The following is a 17,411-nucleotide window of genomic DNA, read 5'->3' as shown; positions in this document are numbered from 1 at the left end:
TTAAAATTTAACGACTCTGTGTCGATTCCAGCTCCGTGCTGATGAAATCGTCTTTAAATTTTACCGACTCAATGTCGATGTCAGCTCCGTGCTGATGAAATCTTTTTAATTTTACCGACTCCGTATTGATGCCAGCTCCGGCTGATGTAATTCTTTTTCAAAATGTTTTACCGACTCCGTGTTAATGTCAACTCCGTGCTGATGAAATTCCCTTTTCAAAATATTTTTACCAACTCCATGTTGATGCCAGCTCCATGCTGATGCCAGCTTCGTGCTGATGTAATCTTTTTTTATTTTACCGACTCCGTGTCGATGCCAACTTCGGCTGATGTAATTTCTTTTTTAAAATATTTGCCGACTCCGTGTTGATGCCAGCTTCGTACTGATGTAATCACTTTTTAATTATACCGACTTCGTGTCGATACCAGCTCCAGCTAATGTAATTCTTTTTCAAAATATTCTTCCAACTCCGCGTTGATGTCAGCTCCATGCTGATGCCAGCCTCGTGCTGATGTAATTCTTTTTTCTCAAACGATCCAGCTCCGCGCTAACGAACCACGTTTTTTTTACATAACTAAAATTTTTCTTTTGGGTGTTATCCCGAATAATTGTCGAACTTAATAAAACATCATGCATATTTCTTTTGTAAATAAGACAGTAACGTTTGGTCTTCTGTACGCACAAGGTGGACAAAAAAAAGAAATACAAATACCCTAAGAAGCCTCCGTATTTCCTTCGATTTACATCAACTATGAGCAACTCAGAGGACCCACAACCAGTGACAAGTGAACTTGTCGAAGCTAATGCAATGATAGCGAAGTTAGTAGAAACAACGAAAAGACAGGAACAAATGTTGATGGCTGTTTTTAGTAGTACTAACTTTCTACAAGCGCAAGCCGCTCAGCACCAAGCATCTGAATCAAATCCGGAACCCCCTGAACAAATATGATCAGATCAACAGACCACCCCACCTCCTACTGTGCCAATGTATCAAGGCCCTCTACTTCACATCCCACAGAATCAACCTCCTCCGGTGGTAATCCCAGATGATGAGTGTGACTTCAGGGTGCTCGAGGCCAAAAATGTCACTAATAACAAAATGGTCCAACATATAAAGTCTCTCTAAGAGGAAATGAGACAAATGAAGGGTACAAATACTTTAGGAGGGACAAGATTCAGGACCTTTACTTTTATCCTAATGCATAGTTGCCGGCCAAGTTCAAATGTCTGGAGTTTGAGAAGTACAGTGAGGTGGGGTGTCCGCTATCACACTTGAAATTATACTGTGGATCTATGTGCCAATATGGCGAAGATGATAGACTACTGGTACAGTTATTCCAAAGAAGCTTAACTGGACCGGCCCTCAAGTGGTTTTCAGGACTAGATCGCACGCTCATTAAGAACTAGCAAGACTTATCTAAAATGTTCTGGCACAATTATCGATTCAACATAGATGTAGGTTTAGACCGAAATGATATGGTTAGAATAACGAGGAAACAGAAAGGGAAATAGTGAAGGAATACGCCTAAAGGTGGCGAGAGTCAACTTCCCAGGTACGTCCCGCTATGACCGAACAAGAGATGAATACCACGTTTATCTCTATATTGGGACATTCGTTCTATACTCATCTAGTAGGGCATACCACGGGCACTTTCTCCAATCTTGTTCAAGTAGCAGACTGGGTCGAGGACGGGATCCAAACTGTTTAATATTTGATTTCACAGCCCTAAGTGCAGCAGTAAGGACATCGGCACAGAAGAAGTTAGTGCCTTTTGTCAAAAAGAAAGAGGAAACTCAAGTCAACAATATACAACTCAGCCAACCTCTTTTCATTCAGGAACCAGTTTAGATGCCGCAGGCACCACAAGTCGCTTGGGCGCCAGTACCTCTAGCTACTTGGGCACCAGCACCGCAGAATCCTTTTCAGACAGTTCCTCCGCAAGCACAACCAACACCACAATATGGGCAAAATCAACAGGGTAAACAGGGAATTCACCAGATTGCCTATGACGCTGACATAATTACTTCTGATCTTGCTTAGGGGAGAGTACCTCATAAAACGACCACCAAATCCAGAGGTTGCGAAAGGACTAGGGTATAACCCCACTTATTTTGTGAATTTCATATGGGTGCACTGGGGCACTCTACTGATCAGTGCTGGCAACTTAAGCACCAGGTGCAAAATTTGATAGATAAAAAAGTACTCATACTGGATGGACCAGCGAATCCCACTCAGCAGCAGAACATCAACCAAAACCCCCTACCTACCCACAATGGAGGGGGAAGTGGGCACAGAGTAAATGTCATTCTTGGGGAACCCGATTTTAACCCATCAGCTTTGATAGCTCCCATCGGATCGAAAATCAGGATCCATCTAGCAGAAAAAATAAAAACACCACTAGTTCACACCATCGACCAGTACACAACAAACCCACCTCAAAACTTGCAACTGCCCCTCAGAATGGCTGACCTCACCATTTATCCCACTCATCAAACTCCCAATACTGCTACTCGACCGCCTCTCATTATACCATATGCATCGCAAGGTTCTCAATATATGACTCGACCACCACTTCATATACCTTACACTCCACGACCACCACTAGTCATTCCTTACATTTCACCAGTCCCTCAAGTAGCTCCTCCCATCACCACAACAGCCAAAACACAACCACCACCCCTTATCCTCAATGTAAAATCTGATCCATCCCTAATAACCATACGCTCACCAAAACCCTTTCCATATAACTCTAACCAAGCAGTCCCATGGAGCTACGAAACGACTATCACCACATCAGCAGGGGTCGAGACGATGAAAAAGGCAATGGTAGCTGACATTAGCCACATGACCAAAATAAGAAGGTGCCAAAGAGTGGTAGAAAAAGGGCAAGGGCAAGATAAACGAAGAGGAAAAGAAGAGAAAATAGGGAAGGTGACAGACAAGGAAGCAGTAGATTTCATTAAGCTCATTCGTAAGAGTGAGCACAATGTCTTGGATCAACTGAACAAATAGTCGGCTCAGATCAGCATCCTGGGTCTGCTACAAAAGTCAGAAGAACATCATGAAGCACTGCTGAGAATTTTGGGAAAATCGCATATACCTACAACTACTTCGCCAGTACAGTTAAAACAAACAGTGGGTCAAATCATGACTCCTAACCCCATCATCTTCATAGAAAGTGAGTTCGTGCCAGAGGGACGGGGGCACGTCGAGCCACTAAATATCATGGTCATGTGCAAGGGCATGATGGTTGCTAGGGTATTAATCGATAATGGTTCAGCCCTCAATGTCTATCCTCTCGAACCTTTCAAAAATTTAATGCGGACTAGTCGCATGTTAAACCCAACAATAAGGTTGTCCGAGGTTTCGACAGCTCGAGAAGGGACTCTTTGGGAGAGATAGATTTACCAATCGCTATAGGATCCTACACCTTCGAGGTAACATTCGAGGTCATGGAGATACCTACAACCTTCAACTTGCTGTTGGGTAGGCCATGGATTCATATTCTTGGGGCAGTGCCTTCCTCTTTGCACCAAAGAGTCAAATTTATTATGGGGCAGAGGATGATTTCTATGCTAACAGAAAACTTGATTCCAGTTGGGAGAGCTCCGGACGTCCCCTTTATTGACATAGAGATGACGAAAGACAAGGCGTTATATCATTCCTATCAGTTTGCGACTGTTAATCACATTGAAAAGGGAAAAAGAAGGTAGAAGCAGAACTATCAAAGGCTAATTTGATGATTGGTCGGGTCTTGAAGAGTGCTAGTTACAAACCAAAGCAAAGGTTGGGATCGGGAAGAAAAGGGAAAACCACGCTAATCGAAGCGAAAAAGCACACTCCTTATTTTGGTCTGGGGTTTAGGCCCACAAAAAGGATATTGCAGAAATGAATAACAAGAAAAAGGAGTTCCGACTAGCGAGAAAGCAAAATCGTGAATCGAATGTCTGGAATCTAGGCAGAGTTCCGCATATCAACGTTAGCTTTCCAAAATCACATACTAGACCCGACAGCTTATCGAAACCACTGCCAACGAAATCAGTAAGAAAATCGAGAACGGTAAGTTTCAAACCTCTGCACATTCAAGAAGACTCAGTTGTTGAGTCCCAATCATCCTTCGTAGAAGGCATTGATGTTTTATTAAATGGGGATTCCAACGAGAGTCTATCAGAGAGTACCCAAGAACATATGAGCAAGGAAACTACCAAAAGCAAGGCAAAAGAATCACCTTTCCTTAGTGGTATCGACTGGGCATCAGTCGTCATCCCACCGAGTTTGGGGGGGACTATGCCCAACTTTGACAACAACAATCAATCGGAGATCATGGTCATCTCCGAACCACCGACCAAATCACCCAACAAATCACCTTCACATCTTATCCGTCCCCTCAGAGAAGGGGAAGTTCTGAACAATTGGAAGGAATTCTCATTTACCCTTGAGGCTGTTGAGGCCTAAAAAAAAATACCGTTAAACGAATCTAGTTTGTTTGAGGATCATAACGAGCCCTCGTCCTCGAGTAAAGACTATTTTGAGGGCTCCCTATCTTTATTAATGAATTTCTATGATTGTTCTTCTTATTTCAGGTATTCGAAAAGCAACAAAAAAACAAATATTCCTCAAAAAGTAAAAAAATCAAAAATTTCTCAAAAGTAAAAAAAATCAAAAAGCTTTCAAAATTGTAAAAAAATAGATATTTTTCAAAAGCCAAAAAAAAGTTTTCAAAGGATCTGTCTCAATCAAATGAGTATCCAGATAAAACAGAATTTGAAAGGGACAAGTATGATTTCGATCTTGAACTCGACTTTGACCTCATGGGGATCGAAGAAGAGTCTGAGGACGAAATGAAGTACCAACCTAAAGAAATCAAAGACTTGGTAGAACGTCACGAGAAAGGTGGTCAGCCAAACATTGAGGATACAGATTCAATCAATCTTGGTACCAAAGAGGACCCACGAATTGTCAAGATCGGAGCCTTATTAACGTCGCAACAAAATGAAGAAATGATCAAACTCTTACAAGATTATCAAGATGTCTTCGCATGGTCATACATGGATATGTCTGGGTTGGACACAGATCTTGTTGTACACAAGCTACCAATTACCTCGGGAAGCAAGCCGATCAAGCAGAAACTGAGAAGGCTAAAATCAGAATGGACCCTCAAGGTCAAAGATGAGGTCATGAAGCAGTTCGAAGCAGGATTCCTCGCAGTTTCTACATACCCTGAGTGGTTGGCTAATGTCGTCCCAGTACCCAAGAAAGATGGAAAGGTACGCATGTGTATTGACTATCGAGACTTGAACAAGGCCAGTCCTAAGGATGATTTTCCACTACCACACATCGACACTCTAGTCAACAGTACAGCAGGACACGACATGTTCTCGTTCATGGACGGCTTCTCAAGCTATAATCAGATAAAAATGGCAGAAGAAGACAAAGAAAAGACTATATTTATCACACCATGGGGTACTTTCCACTACAAAGTCATGCCATTCGGACTGAAGAACGTAGGAGTGACTTATCAACGGGCAATGACTGCATTATTTCATGATATGATCCATAAGGAAATGGAGGTCTATGTAGACGACATGATTGCTAAATCCGGCATTGAAGAAGACCATTTAGTGAATCTAAAGAAGTTTTTTGACAGGCTGAGAAAGTACAGTTTAAGGCTAAATCTTATAAAATGTGTATTCAGGGCAACATTGGGCAAACTACTAGGTTTCATCGTCAGTAGAAGAGGCATCGAGATAGATCCGGCAAAAACTAATATATCCTCGACATGAAAACACCTATTTCAGAAAGAGATGTTGGGACATTCTTGGGGAGGATATAGTATATTAGCCGTTTCATTGCTCAACTTACGCCTATCTGTGAGCCAGTCTTCAAGCTACTCAGGAAGGACACCGAAAAAGTGGAACAAGGACTGTTAGGAAGTATTCGATAAGATCAAGCAATATCTGTACAATCCACCATTCCTAGTCTCTCCTACTCCAGGACGACCTCTACTGATGTATATCTCAGTGCAAGAAACATCAATGGGGTGTGTGTTAGGGCAACATGATGAATTAGGACGGAAGGAACAGGCCATCTACTATCTCAGCAAGAAATTTACCGAGTACGAAACAAAATATTCGACATTTGAAAAGACTTGCTGTGCATTAGTCTGGGCATCTCAACGACTGCGTCATTATTTGCTCAGTTACACGACTATGCTCATCGCTAGGATGGACCCCCTGAAGTACCTTTTCAAGAAACTGACATTAACAGGCCGTACAGTGACGTGGCAATTATTATTATCTGAGTTTGACATCACCTATGTCACTCAAAAAGCCATTAAAGGGCAAGCCATCGCTGACCACCTTGTCGAGCATCTATTGCTTGATTACGAACTATTAAAGACGAATTTTCCCGATGAAACCATACTACTCACCGAGATTAAGGATGATAATGATGAACCAGGCTGGAAAATGTACTTTGACGGAGTAGCCAATCAGGAAGGAAACGGAATAGGGGCAGTTCTGATCAAGCCAGATGGATCCCACGTGCCAATCGTAATCAGACTAAAATTTCAATATTCCAACAATGAGGTTGAATACGAAGCATGCATAACAGGGTTGAAGATAGCACTGGATCTCGAGGTAAATGAAATCGATGTTTTTGGAGATTCAAGCTTAGTAGTCTATCAGACGATTGGAGAATGGAAGACCCGAGAGCAGGGACTGGTCCCCTACCACGAGTATCTGGAAGAACTAAGCTCGCACTTTGATAGGATTTCATTCACGTATATGCCGAGAGCTAAGAATCAATTTGCAGATGCACTAGCTATACTTGCCTCTATGATCAACATCTTGGAAAACCTAATCATCGACCCTATTGAGATTGGAATTCAAGATGAGCCAGCCGATTACTTACCTGTCGAAGTAGAAGAATCAGAAGAAAAGTCATGGTATTCTGACATATCTTGAAGATCGAATGCTCCCCTCAGATGCAAAGCGAAATGATAGAAGGACCATTCAGAAGCTAGCAGGGCAATTTTTCTTGAGCAATGGTATTCTGTACAAGAAGTCGCACCATGCGATCTTACTCAGGTGTGTGGCAGAAATAGAAGCAAAATGACTAATTGAGACTGTACATGGGGGAGTCTGTGGACCCCACATGAATGGTCATATGCTGGCCAAGAAAATCATGAGGATGGGATCTATTGGTTGACAATGGAGAGTAACTGCTATCAGCATGTCCACAAATGCCATCTATGTCAGATCTACGCCAACAAAATCAATGCCCCACCTTCAGAACTACATAATATGACCACTCCTTGGCCCTTCTCACTATGGGGAATGGATGTCATTGGGCAGATCTCGTCAAAAGCTGCAAACGGGCATCGTTTCATCCTTGTTGCTATCGATTACTTCACCAAGTAGGTGGAAGCGGCTTTAGACGCCAATGTCATTAAGAGCAATGTCATGAAGTTTGTCAAGAACAACATCACTTGTAGGTATGGACTTCCAAGCGGATTGGTAACTGACAATGCCAAGAACTTCAAGAATAAAGATATGATCAAAATATGCGAAGACTTCCAGATCACTCGTCACAACTCTATATCCTACAGACCTAAGATGAATGGAGCAGTCGAGGCAGCCAACAAGAACATCAAGAAAATAATCGAGAAGATGGCAGTTACATACAAAGATTGGCACGACATGTTGCCATTTGCACTACACGCATATTGAACCTCGTTCAGAACTTCGACTGGGACAACTCTGTATTCATTGGTCTATGGAATGAAAGCAGTCTTACCCGTAGAGGTTGAGATTCCCTCCCTTCGAATCTTAAAAGAAGCAGAGTTAGATGAAACTGAATGGATTCAAGCTCAGTTTGATCAGCTGAATCTGATTGAAGAGAAACGCTTTGCAGCCATTTGCCATGGACAGATCTATCAATGACGAATAGCTCGTGCCTATAACAAGAAGGTTAAGCCTAGAGATTTCTCGTCGGGAGACCTTGTATTGAAGAAGATTCTGCCAATCCAAGAAGACGCCACAGGAAAGTTCAGACTGAACTATGAGGGACCATTCATCGTGCAAAAGGTAATGACGGGAGGGGCTCTGATCCTCACAGAAATGGATGGACAAGTCTTCCCGCAACCAATCAATGCTGACACTATCAAGAAATACTACGCCTAAAACTGATCCTGAGACGACGAAATGCCATATTTGCTATTCTAAACCAACTATGAACCTTAGTCAACCCTTTTGAGCCATCACGTTCATTTCTTAACCTAAGACTAGGGTAAGTAAAAAAAAAGGGTGACAAAAGAAAAGAAAATCAGAGAAACAGAAAAAACATCGAAATACTCCTGACCCGCATGAGGATAAACTGTGAATAGCTAAAAATACAAAAATAACAAGAAAGTCAAAAACTCGGACATTTGATCTTGGCTCGATCCAAATTTCCAACCTAAACAAGTTCGAAATAAAAATAGACATAGATTACTTTTTCGAAATAAAAATAGACAAACCCCATGTCAAGCCCGCTTTAGATAAACTAAGACCCAGACCTTAACCTTTTTGTATCCTTCCACTACCATAAACCTAAGCCAACGTTTCGTCCCACTAAAAGTCCTTTATGATCAGGGAATGTTTTAGGGCAACATAATGACAATGGCGGCACCAATGATCTTGCGACTTGGTCCGGACCTCCAAGTCTTATTAGTCGTTAGAATACTCGAGAGGGGAATCTATGTCGGATACATGAAAAAAAATACAAGCATAGTCTAAAAGGGCATAGTGAAAACCTGAAAGGGCGCTATGAGTAAAAGAATCAAACTATGGCAAGATCAAAGCCACCGACACAATGAAAATCTCAAAAAGGACATCGATGTGCAAAAATGTGGAAACCAGGTCTGGTGAAAATTGTAATTGGCACCAGGGGTAATAAGGGTCTTTTTTTATAATAAAAAAAAAAAAAACCCTTGGCCCGCAAAAGTATAAACTGTGAATGGAAAAAATACCTCCAAAATCTCAAGACCCAAATAGATAATAGTCTTCCAAAACTAGGGCACTAGAGATGACTCTAAAGGAACCAGAAGAGCAATTAACGTTTATATCCTCTATGGTTGACAAAAATACCAAGATCGTCACAACCAAAGATTTTACAAATTTTGAATTTATCGTACTCATTTGATAATGACATTTCATAAAATTTTAAAAAGAAAAATTACTATTTTCGCCAATGATGAAAAATCTAGGACTTATCCAAACTTCAAGTTTTCCAAGCATTAGATACACTTAAGGCCAAGTAAATAAAAAACCTATTTTCTTTTTATTACAAATAAAAAATAATAATAATAATAAAATATATATATAAAAAAATAGGGTACCATCATTACCACCTCGACGTCCGAAGCATCACGACTCACTAGGTAAGACATGAAGGCATCAAAGCGGGGACCCTGAGCAAGCCTCTCTTGAGATCACTCTCTAGGCCTACTGAAGGGAACCATTGTGGATGCATAACCTTGATCATGCTTATGAGATTCTAAGTGAAGATGAGTACATGGAAACATTCCCGAGGGGAATTGGGCCAAAACCATTTGGATTGAAGTTAGAAGCTTCTCGAGAAACTACCATTGTTATCATGAATCACATTAACCTTGTTGAGATCCTTATGGATGTGAATCAGTGGTCCCTCGTGTTTTCTAGCATTTTTTTAAGAGCAATGATTCTTGAGATCGTATCAACAGGCGTAGCAGAAAACTATAATGGAGCCCTTCAAGTGATGACAGTAGAATTTCAAGTCCCTTCACCTCTGGTTCCGACTTGAGAGAGTTTCTTTGTAAGGTATTGTAAACAACATGACGAAGGGATTTGGGTGGTGGTCGATTCCTTGGATCATTTGTGTTCTAGCCCGATGTCGAGATGTCGAAGAAGGCCATCAGGCTATTTAATCCAAGAAATGTCAAATGGTCACTCCAAGGTCATATGGGTCGAACATGTAGAAGTGGATGACAAAGCAATTCACAGTACATATAGAACACTGGTTAACTTTGACCTTGGATTTGGAGCAAAGCGATGGGTTGCTACCTTAGATCGACAGTACGAACGCCTTGCAAGTGTTATTACTAGTAACATGCCAGCTAGAGATATTGGTGTGATAATGAATCAAGAAGTGCAAAAGAGTATGTTGACACTGCAAGAGAGTAGCACCGATGCAACATGCTCATTTGTACTCTATGCTCTTGTTGATATTGTTGCGATGAATACGGCTTTAAATGGGGGCGACTCAGACTATGTAGCCCTCCTGCCTTCAGATCTTGGTTGATTCGACTCCAACAACAAAACTCCCTCTTGGATAAAAAAAAATTAAAAAAGTCAAAAATCGAAAATCGAAAATCGAGAAAATAAAAAAAAAAAATCAAAAAATCTCAAAAATCCTTTCGAGTTGCACTCAACTTCGATTTGTTAAAACACGACAAAAAATATTCAAAATTCAAAACTCATCAAACTTTCATCAAATCCGAGATCTCACACGAGCTTCGCGCCATCGAGATTAAAGAATTAATAAGGCAAAACTCTGTCAGACCTCGTGCTTGAGTAGTCATTTTCTACAAAAGTCATCGATTTAATCAGAAATTTGAAATCGTGTCTTACAAAGTTCTCTTACCTGTGCAAAAAGGGATTTAGTCTATTCTTTGCAGTTCTTTACACTCAATTACTGCAAAGAAGGATAGCTGTAGACACCCCAATTTGAATGGGCCCATACTCGAAAGGGCCCAAAAATACAGATTTTTCAATAAAAATTGTCAATGGGCCTCAAAAGTCCAAATCAATCGAAATATGGCATTTTTATCGAATCAAGGCCCTTAAGACCTCTTAAGGGTCTAGGGGGCCCACCAAAAGGACTCGGCCTACCTTACGCTTCCCCAATATTCGCCGTGCCATTCCCAAAATAAAAAATGACGAATTCTCAATGAAATTATCCGGCGGGCCTAAAAAGCCCAATTTGCCAACACGTGGCATTTCGATCAATCTAATAATTTCAAAAATTCCTAAAAAAATAAAAAATGTAAAATGAGACTTGGGACCATCTCCACCTTCCTTACCCTTTACTGCTCCAAACCACTCACAAATTACATTTCTCACCTTATCCCCTAACCTAAATCCAATCCTACACCACCTAAAACCTAAAACATACCCACCCTCAAAAATCCAATCGAAAACAAACCCTACCTAATCCAATAACCCAAAACCATTCCATAACCCAAGCCTAATACACTAAAAAGCCCACAAACCTTTATCCATATCCAATTCACATCCAACCCATAATCCTAAATCACAAACCACTACCCACATCAACCAATCACCATCTTGGTAATCAAGGTGGGACACATGTCACCACCCCAACTCACCTCCTCATCCCCAACCTATCCCATCACTTTTTCTCTAAACATGATCTACCCACGCCCTTAACCTATACCTCCCTAATATACCCACATCAACCCATCACCTTTTCTCTAAAAAAATCAAATCTACCCACACCCCTAACCTACCCTCATCATTCCCTACAAAACCCATATCTACAATCTAAACCCACACCTCTCCTCTCAAATCAAACACTCATCCTCTCCTATCAACCCGTCTCAACCTTTCATCTCCACCCATTTTGACACATGACATCATCTCCCACACCCTCCCAAAATATCATCAACCACCCTTTTACACAACCCTTCTTTTAATTAAAATCACACTCCCTCAACTCACTTCACTAATTAATTACTCTCTTACACAATCCCTTCCTCTCAACCACTCTCATTTATTTTATTCCATCTAATACTCAACCCAAATGGGTTGAAAGATCCAACCCATTTGGGTTGTAAAACAACCTATTTACCCTTCTTACACAAATATCCTTCAATCATCTCTAATTTACCCCCACATTTCTCTTAAACCCCACACCATTCTACCACTTCTCTTCATTTTACCCCATTATATCCCTAAAATAACCCTTCAACATCTATAAATACCTCCTCCTCTTCCTAAAAAAGTCCTCCAACTCTCACTACAAACAACTATCACCAATTCTCAAAAAGTTTACCAATCATCTTTTAGTAACTCCACACCATGTCTCACTAAAAAAAGAAAATCCCTACTCTCTCTAATCACCTCTTCCTATTCTCATATTCTCATATTCTATTAAGGATTCAAGAAGACTCAAAGAAGAAGAACGAAGGAACGAAAAGAAAAGAACATAAAATATTGAAGCATCAAGGTGGGTTCAAAGTACACCCCCCCCTTTTTTCTTCTCTACCCTTTCCTCCTCCCACTTTTATTATCCCCTCTCATTTTCATTTTGTTTTAGATGGGCTTAGGATGAATGGCCCCCAAGGCAGAGGTTTATAAGGATCATGTCCATCAATGAAATGATCCTATAATCAAGCCAAAAGCAAATCCCTACTTAGGGAACAAATGCACGACACGTGGCACTTCATTGTTCAGTTTTTTAAAATCAAAATGACTGAGTTGAGTTGAGGTTACCATCACATGGTGGGGAGAAAAGGGTACCTAACACCTTCCCTTTTCTCCAACAGAGTCGCTTATCCCGAATCTCCAGATTTGATCCGTACATTATCCATTGAGAGTAACTAAATGCCAAAACGGTAATTTTTTAAAAAATGCACATCGGGTGACCATTCACACCTACTTACAATATGAATGATGGCGACTGCAATCCTTAGTAGATGTAGCCATCGTAATGACGAGGCCACGTATTTACAAGTATGTATCGAGGTTTGAAGATCAGGTAGCCCTGAAACCACCTACTAGCTGCATGCATGTGCCCGATTAGACAATGCTAGGACACAAGTTTCAAGTCCACATCGACCCCCAAGCAAGGTTGTAGTTACTTGAAATTGTTGTCGGGCCTCGAAGCCCACGTTGTAAGCCCAAGAAGGCACACTTGTATAGATCATAGGGTGCTTTCGTTTTGTTTTTTTCCCCTTTAGGTAAAAGGGGAGGAATACATGTTGCATCATGATAAAAAAAAATAGTGAGCAAGAAAGCAAAAACAGTGAGGGAAAATTGAAGCCAGTTGACCAAAGAACCAGTTCTATGAAATTCTAGAAACTGGATTTCTTTCTGGTCCGTGTCCATGACACGGATAGACAAAAATATGCCTCATCCGTGTTGGGAGCACGGTTGAAATAGTGAGCACCTCATCCATGTTGGAAGTACGGTTGAAGCAGTGAATGCCTTGTCCGTGTTGGGAGCACGGTTAAAATAGTGAGCACCTCATCCGTGTTTTAAGCACGGTTGAAACAGTGGATGTCTCATCCGTGCCCAAAACACGAATAACATAAGGATGATTACATCTGTGCCACCAACACGGACCCAGAATGAATTCAAGCCCACAGGTCCATTTTGAAGGAGCCCACTTAACATTGATCAAACATTGATGGCACCTTTAGGAAAATCCCAAGTTTTGGAAAAGCTAAGTAAAGTGGATTTTTGTTAATCAATGCTTTAAAAAAAAAAAATAGAATGAAGAAAAAAGGGGAAGAACTTGCGGATTTTCCCAAATCAAAACGATTTTGTGAACCGAATCCCCACTTAGATCTATTTTAACTCGGTCCACGACCCAGATCCATTTCAAACTGGGTCCATGACCCAGATCCATATCCATTTCAAATTGGGTCCACAACCCAGATCCATATCCATTCCAATTGGGTCCACAACCCAGATCCATATCCATGTCAACTAGGTCCATGACCCAAATCCATTTTCAACCGGGTTTATGACCCAGATTCGTTTCAACTGGGTCAACGACCCAGATCCAGTACAACTAGGTCCACGACCCAAATCCACTACTATTGGGTCCACGACCCAGATCCATTGTCAACTGGGTTTACGACCCAGATCCAGTTCAACTGGATTCACGACCCAGATCCAGTTCAACGGGGTTCACAACCCAAATCCAAACCCATTTCAACTAGGTCCACAACCCAGATTCATTTCAACTGGATCTAAGACCTAGATCCACTACAAATCGGATCCATATCCAATGTCGAACCAAATCCATGATTTAACAAAGATAACAACTGATCAATCAACTCAAGCGAATTCAATCTTTTTCAAAAAAAATATAAAAAATAAAAAAAAAAGAGATTTTAAAAGCGCCAATTGCAGTCCTTGATCAAAATCGATGCCTAGAAAGATCTTGCCCTGTTGATACGAGGGGGATAGACTACGTCTATTCAAGGAAATGAGGTGATTTAAAAGTGCTATTGTGGGCCGCCTCTTCCTTAGAGATCTGCCTGGCCGGAGTTGATTTCAGAGAACTGAATTGGAGACTACAAAAAACATGGGTTATTCTAACTCGATTTATCTCAGAAACTGTCTTTCAAAATATTTTACCGACTCCGTGCTAATGAAACTACTTTTTCAAAATATTTTATCGACTCCGTGTTGATGCTACCTTCGTGTTGATGAAATTACTTTTTCAAAATATTTTACCAACTCCGTGCTGATGAAATTCCTTTTTCGACTCCGTGTCGATGCCAGCTCCGTGCTGATGATAAATTACTTTTTCAAAATATTTTCCCGACTCCGTGCTGATGAAATTACTTTTTCAAAATATTTTCCCGACTCTGTGTAGATGCCAGCTCCGTGCTGATGAAATTACTTTTTCAAAATATTTTCCCGACTCCGTGTCCATGCCAGCTCCGTGTTGATGAAATTACTTTTTCAAAATATTTTTCGACTCTGTGTCGATGCCAGCTCGGTGCTGATGAAATTACTTTTTCAAAAATATTTTTACCGACTCCGTGTCGATGCCAGCCCCGTGCTGATGCCAACTCCGTGTTGATGCCGACTCCGTGTCGATGCCAGCTCCGGGTTGAGATAATCCCATTTTCAAAACATTTTACTGACTCCGTGTCGATGCCAGCTTCGTGTTTATGTAATTACGTTTTCAAAATATTTCACCGACTCCATGTCAATGCCAGCTCCGCACTGATGTCAATTCCGTGTTGATGCCGACTCTGTGTCGTTGCCAGCTCCGTACTGATGTAATTCTTTTTTTAAAGCACTTCACCAACTCGATATTGATGCCGGCTCCGCGTCGAGAAATTACTTTTTTGTTAAAACTCATAATAAATAACTTTACCCAACCTAATAAAACATCATGCATTTTTTTTTTGTAAACAAGATAGTAACGCTTGGTCTTCTGTACCTACAGGTGGCCAAACGAAAGAAATATAAGTAGCCAGAAGTACCTCCATATTTTCTTAGATCATCTAGAGTCACCATGAGTTCTTTTGTACCAGCACAGCCCACAGCGACCGAAACGTCAGGTATCGATCCACAAATAGCAGCACTATTAAAATAATCAAGAGGCAAGAAAAGATAATAAGTACCGTGTTAGCCAACACCAGCATCATACAAGCCCAAACAATGCAGCACCATGCGTCCAGATCAAATCAGGATCTACCCGAGCAACCTCCGTAGGGACCACAGGCCACCATTCCTCCTGCAATACCAGGATACCAGGAGCCCCTGCTCTATATTCCACAGAATCGACCACCCCCTGTGGTCATTCCTGATGACGAATGTGAGTATAGGGCCACAGATGCCAAAAGTGCAACGGATGAAAATTGATTCAACAAATCGAGTCTCTGCAGGAAGAAATGAGGAGGATGAAGGGCCTCAACACCATGGAACTCGGTTCAAAGACCTCTGTTTTTACCAATGCTCAACTACCGGCCAAATTCAAGTGTCCAGAATTTGAAAAGTATAATGGAGTGGGGTGCCTACTATCACACTTGAAATTATACTGTGGATCTATGTGCAAATATGGCGAAAACGACAGGCTGTTGGTACAATTGGTTCAGAGGAGTTTAACGGGGTCGGCACTCAAATGGTTTTCGGGATTGGACCACATGCTCATTAAAAACTGGCAGGACTTAGCTGAGATGTTCTGGCAAAATTATCGGTTCAATACAGATGTTGGTCTAGATCAAAATGACATGGCCAAGATGACAAGAAAGCAACGGGAAACGAGGAAAGAGTATGCATAGAGATGGCGAAGTCAGCCTCACAAGTAAGGTTTGTAATGATCGAGCAAGAGATGAACACCACGTTTATCTCAACACTAGGGCACGCCTTCTATACCCATCTGGTGGGGCATACTACAGGCACATTCTCGAATCTAGTACAAGTGGCAAACCGGGTCGAGGACGGGATTCGAACCGGTCTGATATTTGATTTCACAAGTTTAGGGGCAACAACAGGAATCCCTTCTCAGAGAAAGCCAGTGCCTACGGGAAAGAAGAGGGAAGAACCACAAGTTAACAACGTACAGCCAAATCGACCCTCTTCATCCCTTCACCAGTACCAAGACCACAAGCACCATCAACTTCATGGGCAGCAACACCACCAATTTGGAATCACACACCTCAAAAATCAATTCAGGGCAAATCATCCATCAGTCGTACAGCAGGCACCATTATATGGGTAGAACCAGCAGGCATGACCCAACAAGGTAAATAGAGTATTCACTAGGTTACCTATGACACTATCAGAATTACTGCCAATCTTGCTCAGGGGTGAATATCTTACAAAACGTCCACCAAATCCCTAGACAGCCAAAGGGCTAGGGTACTACCCCAATTTATTTTGCGAATTTCACATGGGTGCACCAAGGCACTCTACTGATCAATGCTGGTAACTCAAACATCATTTACAAAATTTGATAGATAAGAAGGCACTCATCCTAGATGGACCTGCCAACCTACCCCAGCAACAGAACATCAATCAAAACCGCCTACCTACTCACAATGGAGAGGGGAGTGGGCATAGGGTAAATGTTGTTTGCGGAGAACTCGACTTCAATTCGTCAAATTTGATAGCACCTATCGGGGCAAAAATCACGGTCTACTTAACAAAGAAAGTAGGAACGCCAACGGTTAACACAGTCGACTACTACACAACAAATTCATCTCAAAATTCACAATTGCCACTCAGATTGGCCGACCTCACCATCCATCCCACTTATCAAAATACTGCTACCCGACCACCTTTAATTATACCTTACGGATCACCAAACCATCAAAATTCGACCCGACCTCCTCTTGTTATACCCTACACACTGCCAAATTCTCAAGGATCAACCAGACCCCCCTTTATATACCATGCACTTCGTCTTCATGTTCACCTCTCGTCATTCCATACACTCCGTCAACTCCTCACCCAACTCCTCCCACCACCACTACATCCAAATTGTCACCACTACCCCTCATTCTTAATGTAAAACCTGATCCATCTCCCATGACCATACGCTTACCCAAACCATTCTCCTATAGTTCCAACCAAGCAGTTTTCTGGAGTTACGAAACCACTATCACCACAACCACGGGGGT

The sequence above is a fragment of the Akebia trifoliata genome, chromosome 5, assembly GCF_017979445.1.
Source record: "Akebia trifoliata isolate Shusen 1 chromosome 5, ASM1797944v1, whole genome shotgun sequence".
Lineage (NCBI taxonomy): Eukaryota > Viridiplantae > Streptophyta > Magnoliopsida > Ranunculales > Lardizabalaceae > Akebia > Akebia trifoliata.
Note: the sequence above shows the minus strand (reverse complement) of the source record.